The sequence below is a fragment of the Takifugu flavidus genome, chromosome 4 (genome assembly GCF_003711565.1).
Source record: "Takifugu flavidus isolate HTHZ2018 chromosome 4, ASM371156v2, whole genome shotgun sequence".
Classification (NCBI taxonomy): Eukaryota; Metazoa; Chordata; class Actinopteri; order Tetraodontiformes; family Tetraodontidae; genus Takifugu; species Takifugu flavidus.
The window spans coordinates 6,815,894-6,831,837 of NC_079523.1; the positions used below are offsets into that span (position 1 = coordinate 6,815,894).

The window sequence follows — 15,944 nt, forward strand, 5'->3', positions numbered from 1 at the left end:
AAAAGGACGCCAGTGGCGGAAACACAAGAAACAACAGAGATGCTGAAAAAGATGATGGATGCGTACAAAACTGGAAACATTTAGAAGGGAAGTTACAAAAAATAAGACGTACGACGACCACACTATTCTCTTCTCACAAACGGGCAGTTTTAGCAACAAAGCTAATGTGGGTAGGTTCATACACTGGCTAACACTTGGTTTGTAACACACACACACACACACACACACACACACACACACACACACAGATACAGACAACTAAATATTTTGAATTTATATTTTCTATTTCATTAGCCATTTCATGGGAAAACATTAAACCAGAAATATTGCTTCAGGTTTTATTGAATTAGGGTCTTAAAGGCTTGAAACGGGACAGTGTCAGCAACATATTTATGCATTTTGAAATTTCCTTTTAACATATCACAGTGGAATGTTGACATACAATTTCCCCCACAGTCATCTCCCAGGCCATCTTGATAAGTTATCTCAATGTTGGGAGAAAAGAAGTTGTCCAGGAGGTTCATCATAAACACACGCAATGAACACACTTCTGCAGAGTCTCATCTGAGCTCCCAACTCTCAATTGTCATCCTGTTTGTTCATGGAAGTTGGAAAAACTAATTCCAGCTGTGATGTGTAACAGTTGCTCACAAACCGAGTCACACACAAAACTGTTATGGTGCTGTCTGTCCTCTGTAGATAAGGATGAAATGGAAAAGTGCACTTTCGAAGGAGAGGAAATCAATGAAAATGATTGGATGTTGCCCTCGCGCGCCGTCTCTAAAGTGCCCCAAAGGGGGGCAGAATTCACGAGACCTGTCATGGAAGACGTCACAGAAACGTGGCGTGGGCGTGGTTGTTGCATGCTGCGTTGTGATTAAAAGTGAGGATAGCGGCGAACAAATGCGCTGTGGCTATAGCAACTCGGTGGAGTAACAAACACTGCCTCCTCCGCACTTTCTTCCTGTCGACAGGACAGCGCGCCATGACTCATCGCAGGCAGAGAACACACACAGTCAAGCGAAGAACCTCACACAAGCGGGCAGGAAACACTCTGAGCGAACACCTGTAAGCAAGGCATTTGTCTCCGTGTTCAAACCAGCGGTGCCAAATGATCAAAACTATTAGTTCTCACTCCTCTACGATTAATGCTAATGTTAACCCCCCCCCCCCCCAAAAGAGGGCCAGTTGTTTGCTAATGTACCAGTGGGATATGATTAAGCATCACTGTGGGTTGTTTGTGCATATGAAAGCGATTCCCAATCTCACCTGCATCCTATTAGCACCAGTTTGATTTCTAATATTAACCACATGAGCCGACAGTTGGCAGACTGCACGTCTAGCTGCTTTTTCCACGCACACACAAACGTAAAACCGCCACCGGGGTTCAAAGGAGGAGGAGGGAGTGATGGGGGAGGGAGAGACCCCGCCTCTTACTGTCAACCACATGCTTGAATCCATATTAGACACAGACCAATAATGCTTTAGTCCCAAGATTTAGCATCCCTTTTTAGATTGGATCCTGCTCCACCTGTACTGGTCGATATTCCGATTCATTTATTAACTGTAACTTTGTTGTGTTAAAATGTTTCAAAGGTTGTGGGGGAATCATGCAGCTCCTCTGGATGAGGAGATGCTGTCATCACTAAAGGGACAAAGAGGCAAACGGATTGATAAATCCTGGCCTGAGGTCAGGACGACGGCTTGAATTTCACATTTACATGGGAGAGTGGAGATTTTGTGCTCATACAGACTATCAAGATTTTTTTTAAATTCAAACCCTTAACAAAGTGTGTTGGTTGCCCAACACTAACAGTGCGGTAACCCAACATTTATTTGCTTTTGCAAAAGTTTTTGTTCAACTTTATCCTGACCAGGATGTGCCTGAAAAGTATCCAGGGATTTTTCCCGAATCATCTAAATATCAGAAATCCTTTTTACAACAGTGCTCCTACAGAGACAGCTGGGACGTCTCTCCTCCGACATCTAAGGCGGTTGACCACCCATCTTTCTATTGCTTTAAACTGATTGTCTCAGCGGGTTATTCCTTTTAATCTCCCATGTTGCAATTTGTCTATCATGTTGTCCAAAGGGTGGGAAGGTTCCCGATGACCACGAACAATGATTTTTCTGAATATTTCCCATGACTGGAGCATTTCTCTCTTTTGTCTGTGCCCTTTGGTTAATTCAATTCAAGCTTCTTTAAAGGGCCTAATGCCTTTGCCCTCTGGTGTCACTCACCCTCATTTCAGCATCACTTGTTGGGTTCAATGTTATATCATTAGGAAGTGGGATTGAGATAGAAACAATGAAGCACACTAGTGCAATTTGATCTTATGCAAATACTCCCAGTCAATACAAATATCTGACCTGGATGATAATTGGGGCCTGCTGTTGCGGTATGTGGATACATGTGTTGCAAAATGCTCGCCTCCTTGATGATAACTGTAAAAACTGTGCCCACAAATCATTCACGCGCAATCCTCTTAATTAAAATCCGGCCCTGTGCATCTTGTGAGCAGCACAGACTGAACCAAAACCAACCGTGAAGCCAAATAAAGTGGAATTCCAGAAATTCCCCTGCCATCACGGATCTGAGCGAGCCGTATGGCAGGAATGAAGAAAAACAAAAGTAGAAGCCGAGGAAAACCTGATCGCTTGTGTCGGCCTGTGCCGAAGACTCCTCCGGAGCATCCTGGCCCGCCTTTACGGTCCGAAGCCGACGGGCCTCGCTGCTGTGAGCCTCCACGTTTACAACCAGAGCCGGCACAGGCAGACAGCTGCTATTAAACCCCGATTGTTTCAGGTTCACAGGGTGTGAAAGGGCCTGATTGAGGGGCTGTGATCCCAATGAGGGTGGTCCTTCTCCCCCTCCTCACCTCCCTCTTGCTGGAAGGTGGAAGGAGGGGGAGGATTGGGAAGGAGGGGGTGTTGTAGGCATCACGTGACACATGTTTCTTGCTGAGCGGACCAAAATGGAATCTGGACAAAAACACACCACTTGTTGCTGCCTGCCACTGGGTGGCAGCCATTGGTGCCAACGCAGAGATGTCATCCACAGAGACATTGTTGGCAAAACTACAGATATTTGCCGTCTTACTCAACAAATGGGATCACTCTTTGTATTTTTTGCCTCTGGAGTCCAGGTCGCATATGCAGATCACCTCCAAAACCCTCCACTAACCTTTGTTTATGCTGCTATGGGAGGAGGACATTCTGCTCAATTCAATTGTATTCACCCTGATAGAGACTTATCAGCACTCTGATGAGGCAGGGACAGCTCCCATCAGTCCTCTCCTGTGACTGACTCGTGGGACGGTTGCTTCCTGTAAGGCCTATTTGTTTAAGAGCATTCCCATTAAGGAGCCTTTTGGCCTTAACACACTTGATAAAGACCAGGGAGGGCAAGGAAGCTCCCCTGTAGAGCTTTTCACACGTGGCCAAAGGACAAGTGCACTTTTCTCCCTTGAACTCCCCCCCATCCCCAAACCTTGAGAAGGGTCTGGGTGTTTCTGTCTTAACGGATTTTATTTGATATCTCCTTGTTTGTTTCTTGTTCAGTCTGCAGAATTGCACAGAACATTTCAATGTTCAGTTTGATTTAAAAGGGTTTTTACTGATGTTACATTTATTTGGTTGATCACCTAAATGTTATTGTCTGACCTTTAATGTTTTAAAAGCTCCCGCGTGTGTTAGAGATAGATAGTGCCTGTTTAAATACTATTAAAGAAGTTTCTGCATGTCTGAGTGTGTGTCCAGCACTTCTTACTGTCATTTTGGAGGATACAAGTGTTTGACTGTTCTATTGAGTGTAGTGTTGACACTCTTCAGTCCAGGGCCACTACACAAGCAACCTAATCTTCCCACATTAACAGCAAGAGTTACTTCTTCTTGGGTTTATTAGATTACATTCAATAATCAATCACTAATCTATCACGGATTAGCGATGGAGCGTTTCATGGTGGTGCTGTTTTGTTTTCTCAGAGAGCAAAGACACACGAATGTTGAGTTATCGCAGGTTTAAAGCCTCACTTAACGGTCAACGATGGTCTTTTCTGCGTGTGTGTCCTGACTGAAACCAACATTTGGAAAAGATATTGGCATCTTAAGTATTCGCGCTTACAAGAAACAGCTGTATGAGAGTTCCTCGGATGTGCCAGGTGATGTTTAACTGTAGTCAGAGCTGTAAAAGGAAAGCTTCTATAGAGGTTTATCATCCCAGCGGAACATTCGGTTTAATCCCATACAAACGTAGCGCCTTCTTTAGTTCACAATGTGCAGAAACGACCTACGGGGCGAGCGCTCGTTTGCGCCGAAGAGGTGCCCAGTGAAGGGAATCCACAAACGCCGGCGACCTTTGAGGCTTTTCTACCTTTTATGCAAATTGTTGAGACGCACAATGACGCACGATTGCCTGGAGGATCCATACAAAACTTTTGCTGCCTTCAGTAACACAACTGCACGTTTTGAACCGCACAGGATTGTACCCACGTAACCAAGCAAACTTTCCAAACATGCTGTCCGTGATTTCAAAAGAGAGGACGAATCATCCGGATTACTCACCCCAGGTCGATGAAGGAGTATTCAGCATGAAGCTTTCTGTGTCTTAGAGTCCCCGAAAGAGCCAAGCGTGTCCAAGGAGTGTGGAAGTCTGAGTTTCCAGTAAAAGCCTCCCCTCTTTCACACCGGCGGACGCACACGGATGGAGATAACTTTACGCACACGGCGACACTTTATCCCGCTTTAGAAGCTCCTTCCTCCATAGACTTCTATTCTTTAGAGTCACTTTACGCAAACGGTGACAAAAGTGAACCCCATGTTCGGCCGTGGAGTCCCGCAAAGCTCTCCGGAGCTGGCTGCACAGCCAATGTGGGAATGCGCACCCCCTTCTTTTTTCTCCCTCCCTTTCTCCTCCAGTCTGTGTGGACCACCCCGAAACAGGAAGTTCACTTTTTGTTTTTCTTAAAAAAGGATCTTGCTGCTTCAGTTTTCTCCCCAAAGTTAACATGCGCGACACACTATCCGCTCACCCTGGTGTACACACGCACGGTTCTTAAACGTTTTCCCCGTGTCCGTGAATTCAAACGCAATTACAGCACCGTAATTAAGTTATATAAAGACATCTTTATATGAAGGTATTTCAAACTACTCGTACGGGCACGGCTGACTCTATATAAAGTCCCCTCTTATCCAGTAATTGGGATAATCTATCTATAAGCGTGAGTGTTTACTTTATTGGTGTAACTTCATAGCACTCTCCGGACAGCGTGTGTGGCTGGATACGTGTGTGGATGCTGCAGATTGTTGCGCCCTGCCATCAAAAATCAACCCCAAAACCCGGACTGGAGTTCAAGGCCTGGAGCAGAACCGCTGTGGCACACACACACACACACACACGCACGCACACACACACACACACACACACACACACACACACACACACACACACACACACGCACACACACAGACAAGGAAATGTTTTGAATTTACATTTTCTATTTCATTAGCATTTTCTAGAGAAAACATTAACACTTATATGTGTTTGTTACATGGAGTTGAATTTTAAATATCTTTCTTCAAAAGCAGGGCGGATATAAAAAGTTCTGTTTAGTTCTGTTAAGCTCTTTTGGAGTGATTTTGTCAGGAGTCCATTCCACCATCAAAAATATAGATTTCTTCACATGTGCACAATTTTCACAACACTTGCTTTACAGCAGCCAACCTATTGTTATTGTGTGTGTGTGTGTGTGTGTGTGTGTGTGGGTGTGGGTGTGTGTGTGCGCACACGATGCACCAAATGCAGCTGGTTGGTGGAAATATTGTTACTGACAGCATTTGTTTCTGTATCAGACAGTAACAAATCCACAGGCATGAAGCAACAATGAAAGCTGATTCGGAACAGTTGGTGACCTGAACCGAGGGAGCGGGAGCCCATTGAGAACATACGGTCGATGGCTAAAACAGATTTTGTCAATGAAAGTCGCGGTTTTAGTCCAAAGATAGCCACTGGCCGAGGATAGAAATGTGGGATGAGCCCACAGATGCTGGAGCCATATGTTCCATCTGACTTAGGGAATCCAACACAGGCTTCACGTGATCTTATCAATGGAAGGGGATTATCAGTATGGCATCAAGCCTCATTCTGAGAGGATCATTCACGACTGGTTTGTGTAGATATTCGTCTACCTTATCTCATTAGAAAACACATGTATGTAATTTACACGTTTACACTGACGATTTAATCTGTCTGGGATAGTGTTGAAAATGAAAGTTTGAAGCGCAAAGCCAAATAAATCCATATGAAAATGAGTACAATTATTTCAAAGCTATTCAAATGCAACAAGTCAAAGATGGATGGATTTGTTTGAATAGGACTGAAGCATTCACTGTGGTAATAGAAATAAAACTAATTGTTAACTGTTGTTATCCATAAGTGTTGCTTCCTCCTGCCAAACACACTGAGCACATAAGCTCAATAGACAAATGTATGCATCTGCTTTAATAGTCACATGTTACTGTTTTGTGGATTTCTCTGCTGCATCTTGATAAAGAGAAAGACCAAATTCCTTAATGAGGCTTGGAGAAGAAAACTAATTGGCCCAGGAATAAAAGTTACAGATGTCTCTCTATCCAAAGCTCATAGAGGGCTTACAGTGCTACAGAGATTAGTGCGAGTTAAGAGTTATTGCAGGTAGAGCAGAGTAAAAGCTGAAGTGATCATGGTGGCTGCATATGGCACTTTATTTCAGACACTTTTATTTTTACTTAATCTGCATGTCATCAGAAAAAATGTTCTTTAATCATAGTCATTTAGAGGAAATGGTTATTGCTTGTCTTTCCAAAGTATAAATTTCATTTTGTCTCATAACAATCTCTGATAATAGACTTGTAATGTCAGATTACTGATAAAGCAACACCTTCAGTTGTGTATAGAGACAAGAGTATTAGAAAGTTTTTTCACCCTTAAAGTAGATGAGATGAGTGAAGGAATATCCGGGTTTAGATTATTTAAAGGCACTGGAGGACACAAGCGAATGTGCACCAAGCGTTTGCCAAGCAGGGAAAGAAAGCATCTGTCACTGAGGCTCAGAGCAGCTGGACACCATTCCTTCATGCAGCAAAATCCACACAATCTTTTACAGGATTTGTTTTTCCACTGCAGATGGTAGTTTGCACATTTTCTCCTCATTGGCCCAGGGTCTCAGCTGGGCTGCAGGTACCGCATAAAAGGGTGCCGGTAGACGCCCTGCACAGCATAGAGAGCCAATACGAGCAGTGAGACTGGATGCCACACAAGAGGGAGAGAAGACAGGTAAAAGTTCCATAGTTTTCTATCTGTAATTTCTATATTTATTGCAATGCACTTAATGCAATACTACAGATGAAGCTAATGATGGAGTATTTTAGATTATTACTGCTTTTTAATTGTTGGTCATAAACATGTTAAAAATATATGTTTTGCAGCTTTTGCAACTAATACATGTGCACAGTGCACAGCAAACTGTATTAATCTGTTGGTCTTATTTTAACATATGCATATAATTGATTTAATGTAGATTTTTGGTGTAGAGTCACAAGTAAAAATGTGTCAGAATTATATAATATAATATAAAAAGATATGCAAAGGTCAGGCATAATTTTTTTATTTCCTTTTATACTTTAATTATTCAAATAATTATGCAAATTGGAATACTTCTATCAGGCGGTATGCTTTTTCTAAAAAAATAAAATATTGTAAATTTACTAGTGCAAAGACATTCCAATTGATTTCTGGTCAGATTAATCAATTTTATGAATTCAGATTGTGTAATTAGACCAATGATATGAAAAGTTTTCCCTGACAGACATTTTGTTTTGTGTTATCAGTGGGTAATAGTTTGAATATCCTGGATTAGATCCAGACAGTGCGTTCATATCATTTGTGAATAGCTGAAATTCCAGAATGTAGTGCAGATATATTGCATGCTGATTTTTCCGTGTGTGCGTGTGTGTGTGCTTATTTAAAATGGTTTTTGTTTAAGATCTTAATGCAGAGAAATGTTTTCTCGAGGGTTCCAGGAAAAACGAGCAGTGTGTTTAGTTTGGTCACAGCCACCAGAGGGCAGCACAATGCAAGCTTGATATCATCACACAGCAAATCACCAAGAATCACCTGGACACACTAAAGGGCTCTACAGTCCACACAAGAAGACAGATGGGGGTATAATATCTAGTCTGTTGGGTTTTTTTTTTTTTTGTCTGAATAGCCTCAATGTCTATGATGAATGTGACTGTTCAGATGTTGAGAGTGCTATATATACAGTATTTGTCAAATAGGATATGCTTTTCCACATTTTCCTCTCAATATTGCACTGATGTTTGTACACTGATGTTATTATTTTCTGTCTTTATTTATTATTTTCTTTGCAGAAGCTGCTGTGTTGACCAGAAATGAAGACCATACATTGCACACCTCCTTGAGTATGTATTTACTTAATAGTTAAGTATCGTATTGTATTTTTTTGTGTGTTTGTATATTTCCTCAGGATGTATGCAGTGTTGATCTAATTGAACCACATTTTGTTTTAAAGGTGTCATTAAAATCCATCATAAGATTAACTGAATATGAAATGATTAATTCTCCATGTGTCAAAACCTGCTAAAATAAAACTTTTTTTGCTTAAAAAAATTACAAAAGCTAATAAAAGGTACCTCATCCTGCCAGTAAACTGACTTTTATGAAATTATTTATCAGTATATATTAGTAGAAATCACTAAGGACACTATGGACTTTGCCAATTCATTAATTTGTTTTAAAGAACTTGGGAGAGCAGGCCTTCCAGTAGAAGAGGACATATAATCATCTGATTGGATGGATTGTTGACAGAATTAGGTCACAACAGGAACAGGAAATTGTGTTTTGTAAGTCCCAAGTACAAGTGACAGTAATTCCCTGAGCTGTTTTGATGGAAGCTCCTGCTGCATCATGGGTACACCCAGGGTTGAAAGAAAGTACATATCATTTTAAGTAGAAGTGCTCATAGTCATGCCTAAGTTATATTTAAAATTAAATTCCACTGACCCTTTGAAGGCCTTTATATCCCTCTAAAGGCGATTTAAATATATTACACACGAAGATATTAACATCCACAAATTCATGAGGAGATCGTTATAGTAACCTCAGACTAGAAGTCAATCATTTCAGGATGTAATTTCCAATAAATTAATTAGTATGAAGCAGTGGAAAATTATTTGCCCTGTCCTCTTTATAATATATAATATAATTTTATTATTTTTAAAAATTATTTTTATTTATAATATATGCTATCTTCTATCTATCTGCTATCGGCATGAACAGTTCCTAATGCAAGTTGCAATGTAAATGTTTCAGGATTTTTCAGAATGATTGACAACCCAGAATATTTGTCAGAGATGTTCCAGGATTTGTCAACAATTTGTAAATTTGCGAATCCCATTTGTGAATACATTTATCGCTTCATTTGCACTGGGGCGTAATTATCGTATGTTGATTTTTCACCTACTGCTCCACTCTACTGCCCACCTGTGGCCACAGAGACTATCGGTTTCTTTAAAAAAGAAAAAGTGACAGCATTAACTGGAGGCATGGTGGCTCTGAGGAGGCCATGGCTTCTTTTTAGGAGTTTGCATGTTTCTCCAGATGTTCACATTGGTAAAGGTCACATTTTACTACAGCAAATACTTCAGCTATAGGCACAAGAAACCTCCTTGCAACCGAATGAACCATAACCCTACCGGTAACCCTAAACCCAACTAGGAATCAAAAGATTTGAAGTAGGAATCCTGTCCATTACTGGGTTCAAAATGTTTTGTCTCCAAGAGTTAGAATGACTGTGTCCCTATGCATAGCTGAAAGTTGCACAATACCTTAAGTAAGAATGTCTGGCTATAGTTTAAGGTGGATAATCATACCATAGCGTGCAAATATTTGGTAAGTAGTTCTGCGAGTAGCTAAACGCATCATATGTGATCCCCCCACCCCAAATTATTGTTAAGGATGTCCATATAGAGCTGAAAGCAGCAAACTTGCCCAATAAAGATTCCAACTATTTGATAGAGGTATCCACAACCAAAAACTCTGGTAAGCGTGTATCCGGGTATTTGGTAGGGATGTTCGTATAAAGCTGAATGTACGCAACTTGCTTACTAAAGCTTCCTTATGTTTGTGGAGGGTTTTGTATACCTTACAGTGGGAATCATATCCATAACCCTTTAGATTCTTTGTGAGGTTGCCCAAAAACAAGTAAAAGTCGGAATCTTCATCAACCACCCGAAAGTATATCCTTGCTCAAAAGCATCCAATTACGTCCTTGTTCATTTGAAAGTTAGAATGTTGCCATGAAAGCGCGTGTTTGGTTAGGACCTCTGGGTATGACTGAATCTGAAAGTCACATTTGTGATGGCTTCCAAATATTTAATCAGGATGTCCATGTCTGGTAGTAGACATGACATCCTTGGATAGCACAATTCTTCCACTGGGTCCAAAGATGTTCTGTAACAATGTTCAAGTAAAGTTTAACAAAGTTTGGATGAAGCCGAAGCGGGATTCTTGTCAATACTTGAAATAATTGTAAGAAAGTTGATGATGCGTAATTGCACGCAAGAGTCAGGTTCACAGCATGCAACTTGCTACAAGGGAAAACCAAAATGACAGGCGCGTTTGGAGAACACAGTCCCATCAGCTTGATGTCGCTCTCATTTGGCACATGTGAAAAAATATTGCAGTTCAGTCATTTCTTTTGACTGTTTTAGACCGTGACACAATGGCAACACATGATTGGCAGCATAGGCCGCAACATGAACCGGCTTGTTAAGCAGCAAACATTACCCAGTTCTGTCTGTCACTCAGTAGGATAAGACTTAAAAGATACGATTGGTGACAAGGCATGTTTTATTTTTCTTGAACAGTGCCAAACATTCGACAAGGAAGGTGCTTTGCCAAGGCTCCAATGACCAGAACCATGGAACCCAAGGAAGTGCATGAGCAAATAATATCACAGATACTTCATGAAGTCTTGCTCACAAACAGGTGTGTGTATCCAACAAAGATCCTGTTACCAACACTAACAGAAATGATCTTCAGATGCAAAAGACACAAATGTACCTCAGCTACACTGAAAGGTTGATGACAAAGACACAAGGGACACTTCTCAAGTTTGGTAGCTTTTGAATTTAAGCCCAGTAGATTTTAACATTTCATTCTAGAAATTGCTGATCTGCGTCCTGGCAACGGTCCTTATTGGGACTGTTTACAATTCTGTCGTCAAGGTAAAATCTTTCAGCTCATAAGTGATAGTCAAACCAGCATAAGACTGTTTGTGGATTGAAAGCAATCCAATTCATTTTGATATTCGTGTTAGGAATTTCAAATGAGCATATTTTGATGTGTTTGAACCAGACTCTCAGGCACCGACTCTGACATGCCCTAGGCTGAGATTAGTCAGGTTTCCAAGAATATTAAAAAAAAAAGCGGGGGAGAGGTGTTTTTAATCTTTTAATTGAAGGCAATAATACCAATATCTGCTTGCACATACAGAAATCCTTCCTTTTGATTGAAGCGTATGTCAATTGAATAGGACATTGCACTATTACTGTCCATAACTCCTGACAAAGTTCATAGTTACAAAATGTTCCTTCCCTCCTAACAACAGGGTTTTTATAAAACAGGTTTAGCAACATGCACAGGCTTGGATAGACACAGGATTCCTAACTATAACTACAAACTTTTCCCCTTTGCTTAAAGAGCATATTCTGGTTTGGCATGCTCCCCATTTTTCCTCCTAAAACATTTGGAAACAAGCCAATGAGTTACAAACACTTTCTGAAGCAAGTTTTTACAGTAAAGGCGTCAATGGAAACACGAGGAGCAGAAAGAAGGAACACTGCGACAATTCCATTTACATTGGGGATGCAACTTTTTCATCTTATTTCCCAACGGTCAGATTTTTTTCTTAAAAATCAGAGGGATGTGTGCTGAATTGACGTGAATGCTAATTTTGGGAGCATTTCCAAGCACCCGTGGGTTGTTCAGCTTTTCAAATTGTTACAAGTGTCAAATTGTTACAAACTCAGTGTTCCCCATTGTAACTTCACTGTTATGGCTTGCACCATTGACTGTGTAGGCCACAGTGACTGAATACAACACGAAGATGGTATCATTTGGTTAGGCTAAGCTGCTCATCTGTTCTTTGACATGCACTTCTTTCAATATGGTACTTACAAATGCGATAAAAATACAGACACTGATTGGTCCTGAATTTACTTATCTTAAATTTTTCTGCCCATTGTTCCAGAAACTTCCAGTATTGGATTTGACAAATTTTTGGGTGCAAACGGGATGATAGAGTGTCACGACATCCCCGAGTTAGGGTTCATTTTAATGGGATTTCTTTTTGTAGTAAAGCTACGTAGTGAACCTCAAGCCTATTACGGACACATCGCCACCAAGTGGCAGAAAGTTATAGTTATGGTGCCAAAAATGAACGTCTGAAAAAAAAAACAGACAGTAACTGTGACCCTTTATGCTGAAATTGAAACAAGATATATTCTAAGAGCTTTTTCAAAAGAGTAACATTTACAAATAATTTGAAATATAGTTTTGATCTGTGTTCCAGACAATACTCTAATTGGACATAGACATTTTACATTTTCTATTCTTTTGTAACTTAAAACACCAACGGTTTTAGAGTGTATTGGACAAGGTCAAAGAACTCTTCATTGAAGTGAAATGCCCCCTTTGAAGGTGGACACAGTGTCAAGTGTTAAAGCTCGGCCTGAGGTCACATTGTGAATGACGGATGTTGTTCTGTCACTGAAGACTTCTGATGTAATGCAGTGAGGTATAAACAGTAACTAGGTCTGTTGTAATGGGATCACCCTGCGGATTTAAATGTTATCTCTATTACCACGTACACTGGAGCAGAGACAACAATAAAAGTCCTGCCACTTTTTTATCCCACAGCAAGAGAAGGGACATTTTAAACAAGCACACTTTGAGACCTTTCAGCAATGCTAGCCTCCTGAAAATCACAGGGTCCAGGGTATTTGGATATGATGCCACAGAAATAACTTTGTAAATCCAGAACATCCCGTTCTAATCTTTATAAATAAATTCTGAGACTATATGCGTGGAAGTAACTCAGAGGTCAGTTGCATGTAAAACGTTTTATTTGGGTACAGGACATTCTAGGCACATTGCGTTAACTGGGCCAGCCTAGTTTTTAATTAAATGATTTGATCTGTCCACAAAAGATTTCAGCTGACCAAGGCCAGGTTGAGTATGAAGAAATGTCTGCAAATCAGGTGGACTTTATGTACCTACTGCTGACATCATAATTACACATCCATATGACACCTCATGACTAATGTTTCTATTAATACAATCATGATGACTTATTCCAGATAACTAGCAATAGTGTCCACTTGCCCTGAGGAGTGGTGAGGGACAGGTGAGAGTGTGAGAGCAGTCGTGACACAGTGGAGGGGACGAGTCCCAGTGTGTCACCTTAAACCTTCCTAGGATTTGTGGGATTGTGACTGGAGTGATGGATTAGGGTTTTAGTGGCACAAGCAGAGAGTGGGTCTATGGGTCAGTGTGTCAGTGTATCAGTCAGTCAGTAGGCTTTTATTTTTCCCACAGTAGGTCACCTATTTGCTTTTCATTTTGTGTTTTGGCTCTGTGATGTCAAGCTGCACTCACCTGATGCTTAAACTGTGTGCTCCAATCCCATCCCGAGTGCAGAGCTTTACTTCGAGCCTGTTCTGTTTGCAGAGCATCCTGAGAGAGAAAAGGTTCACGTGGAAAAATGCATTTGCATTGTAAATTTCTATTACTTTATTATTTATTCAGATCCTACGGTCACATAGTTGATAATGAGCATACAAAGAGCAAGGTTCACCAAACATTTTTCCTGTTCAAGTATTGCTTTCAGGGCTTCATGCTAACACTGGCTACTAAACCTATTGCTGAGAATCTTATACGGTAACAGTCAATAATTAGACTTGACTAACAACCAAATATCCATATCCAAATCAGAATTGTTGGTTCTGATGCGATTCTGTGGTCAAGAGTATATATATAAAAAAAGATTGTTTAATAACCATATACTTATAACAAAAAAAAATCTAAAATCTTTTGCTATTCAGGCCTTTTCTGACAGTTTATCTTCCCTCCTGAAGGGGGTGCTGGATACCTGGAGTGAGTCAAAGCTGACAACAGTAAAATATGCATATGTTAAGATCAAACTCAGAAAAACAGTTACCGTTTTTGTTGGGTTTGTATTGGAAGCAGCGGTAGGTAATAACCAATGTCTAGTGTGAAAAGGCCAGAGAAACGGCTTCTGTAGAAGAGTGTCCGTGCATTCTAGATTTACAGACCGGCTAAGAGTTCTTCCAGATTCAATCGTGGTGGTAACAGATCGAAATCACATGTCAACTCTTTATTCGTACCTTTCTATCCTAACACACATGGAAGATATTGTTTTCTCTGTGGACGAACTAAAGCCGCCACAATGTTTGGGCTTAGACTCTCTTGTTAGCTAGCATAAAACTTACCTTCCCATCCTCGTAGGGTAGCTTCCCTTTCTTCTTCTTTTCTCTTCTTTTTATATGATGTCAATAATTATTCTCTGAGTTTCTTTATTGTTTGCTTTCTGTGTTGCTGTCAGTGAGTGGTCCCACTGCCAGTGTCCTTTTATAAACTCTGGAGCTGTTGAAATGACTTGCTAAGCTGGTTTGGACAAAGTCTATTGAAAGCAACAACATAACTACGGTAGTTGTCACAATCTATACTGATGTATAGAAACTTGCTGCTTTTGTATTGAAACAATCTTATTTTTAGGTTTTCATAAATATAGCTTTTGGCTTGTTTTGTTATTGCATGCAGCTCAAGTTTATTGACTTAAAATTGAATTGAATTATTATGGAAGGTAGCATTTGCCGATGGCCTGTCAGATTTTAAAAAAAGTTTATTTTTTGCACCTAAAACAAAAGAAAATGCAGTTTGAGAATTGTGTAAGAGTGATACTGGTTGGCTCCTGCAGTAGAGATGGAATAAAGGTATCTGATATATGTCCCAGCTGACTGATTCACATATTAAACCTAAACCTAAATTGGGCAACTTAATTAAAAGAGTTAACATGTTCTGTTAAAGCGGTTCAGTCTGTCCTTCTCTTGGTGATATGATCCTAATCTGCAAATATTGCAGCATCAAATGGACGCCACATGTCACCAAAGCAAGCCATGAATATGAAGTCATTAGTTATTGAAATGAAAGTGGTCAGACTGTCAACATGTTGCAACCATATCTAAGGTCCACATCGATGACAGAAGCCACAAATAACGACACAGGTCCCAAAACTTCAGGATGCGGTACTGCTGATGCCACCTTGACGTGTCCGTCCAGCAGAACACTGGACAAGAACGTGGTTAAACACTTTGTAATGAAGCAACGGATGAGAAATCAAGTCTCAGGACATCCTTAGACACAGATTATAGTCATTTTATTGGGTGTTGCGCGAACATTTGGCTGATTTGTGAAGCCTTGGAATTTGATGACAGATGATTGGGACGCGTGCTGGGACCGTTTTAAAGGTTACACCAGGTAAATGTGCAGCAGCAGCTGATGTTGGAGGGTGTGAGGTTGCAGACGTACATTATTTATCCTGCAGCCCTCCCCCACCCTTCCTTGCTGTGCATGATGTTATAATGAACCTGAGCCTGGAGAAACAAACACAGACAGTCCAGAAAGTCGCCTCCACTACCGGTGAAAGCAAACATGGTCTTTGACTGATAAGTTGAATTTCCTGCCAGATCAATTTGGAATTAGGTAATCTGATGACATGGCACTTGAAATTGTTCCAAAATGTTTACGATTGGGGTTTTGTTCCCCTTATCCCTGCGGAGGTTAGACACAAAGAAAACTTGGC

General features: G+C 40.7%; 1 protein-coding gene across 2 annotated transcripts in view; it reads right to left on the bottom strand.

The window, feature by feature from the left end:
- The window catches only part of gli1 (GLI family zinc finger 1), a 37,032-nt gene extending 31,783 nt beyond the window's left edge, over window positions 1-5,249 (bottom strand). For both annotated transcript variants that reach the window (XM_057030537.1, XM_057030540.1), the window contains exon 1: window positions 4,564-5,249. The gene's annotated coding sequence lies outside the window, so the exon portion shown is untranslated. The remainder of the gene's footprint in view (window positions 1-4,563) is intronic.
- Window positions 5,250-15,944: the final 10,695 nt, after the last annotated feature.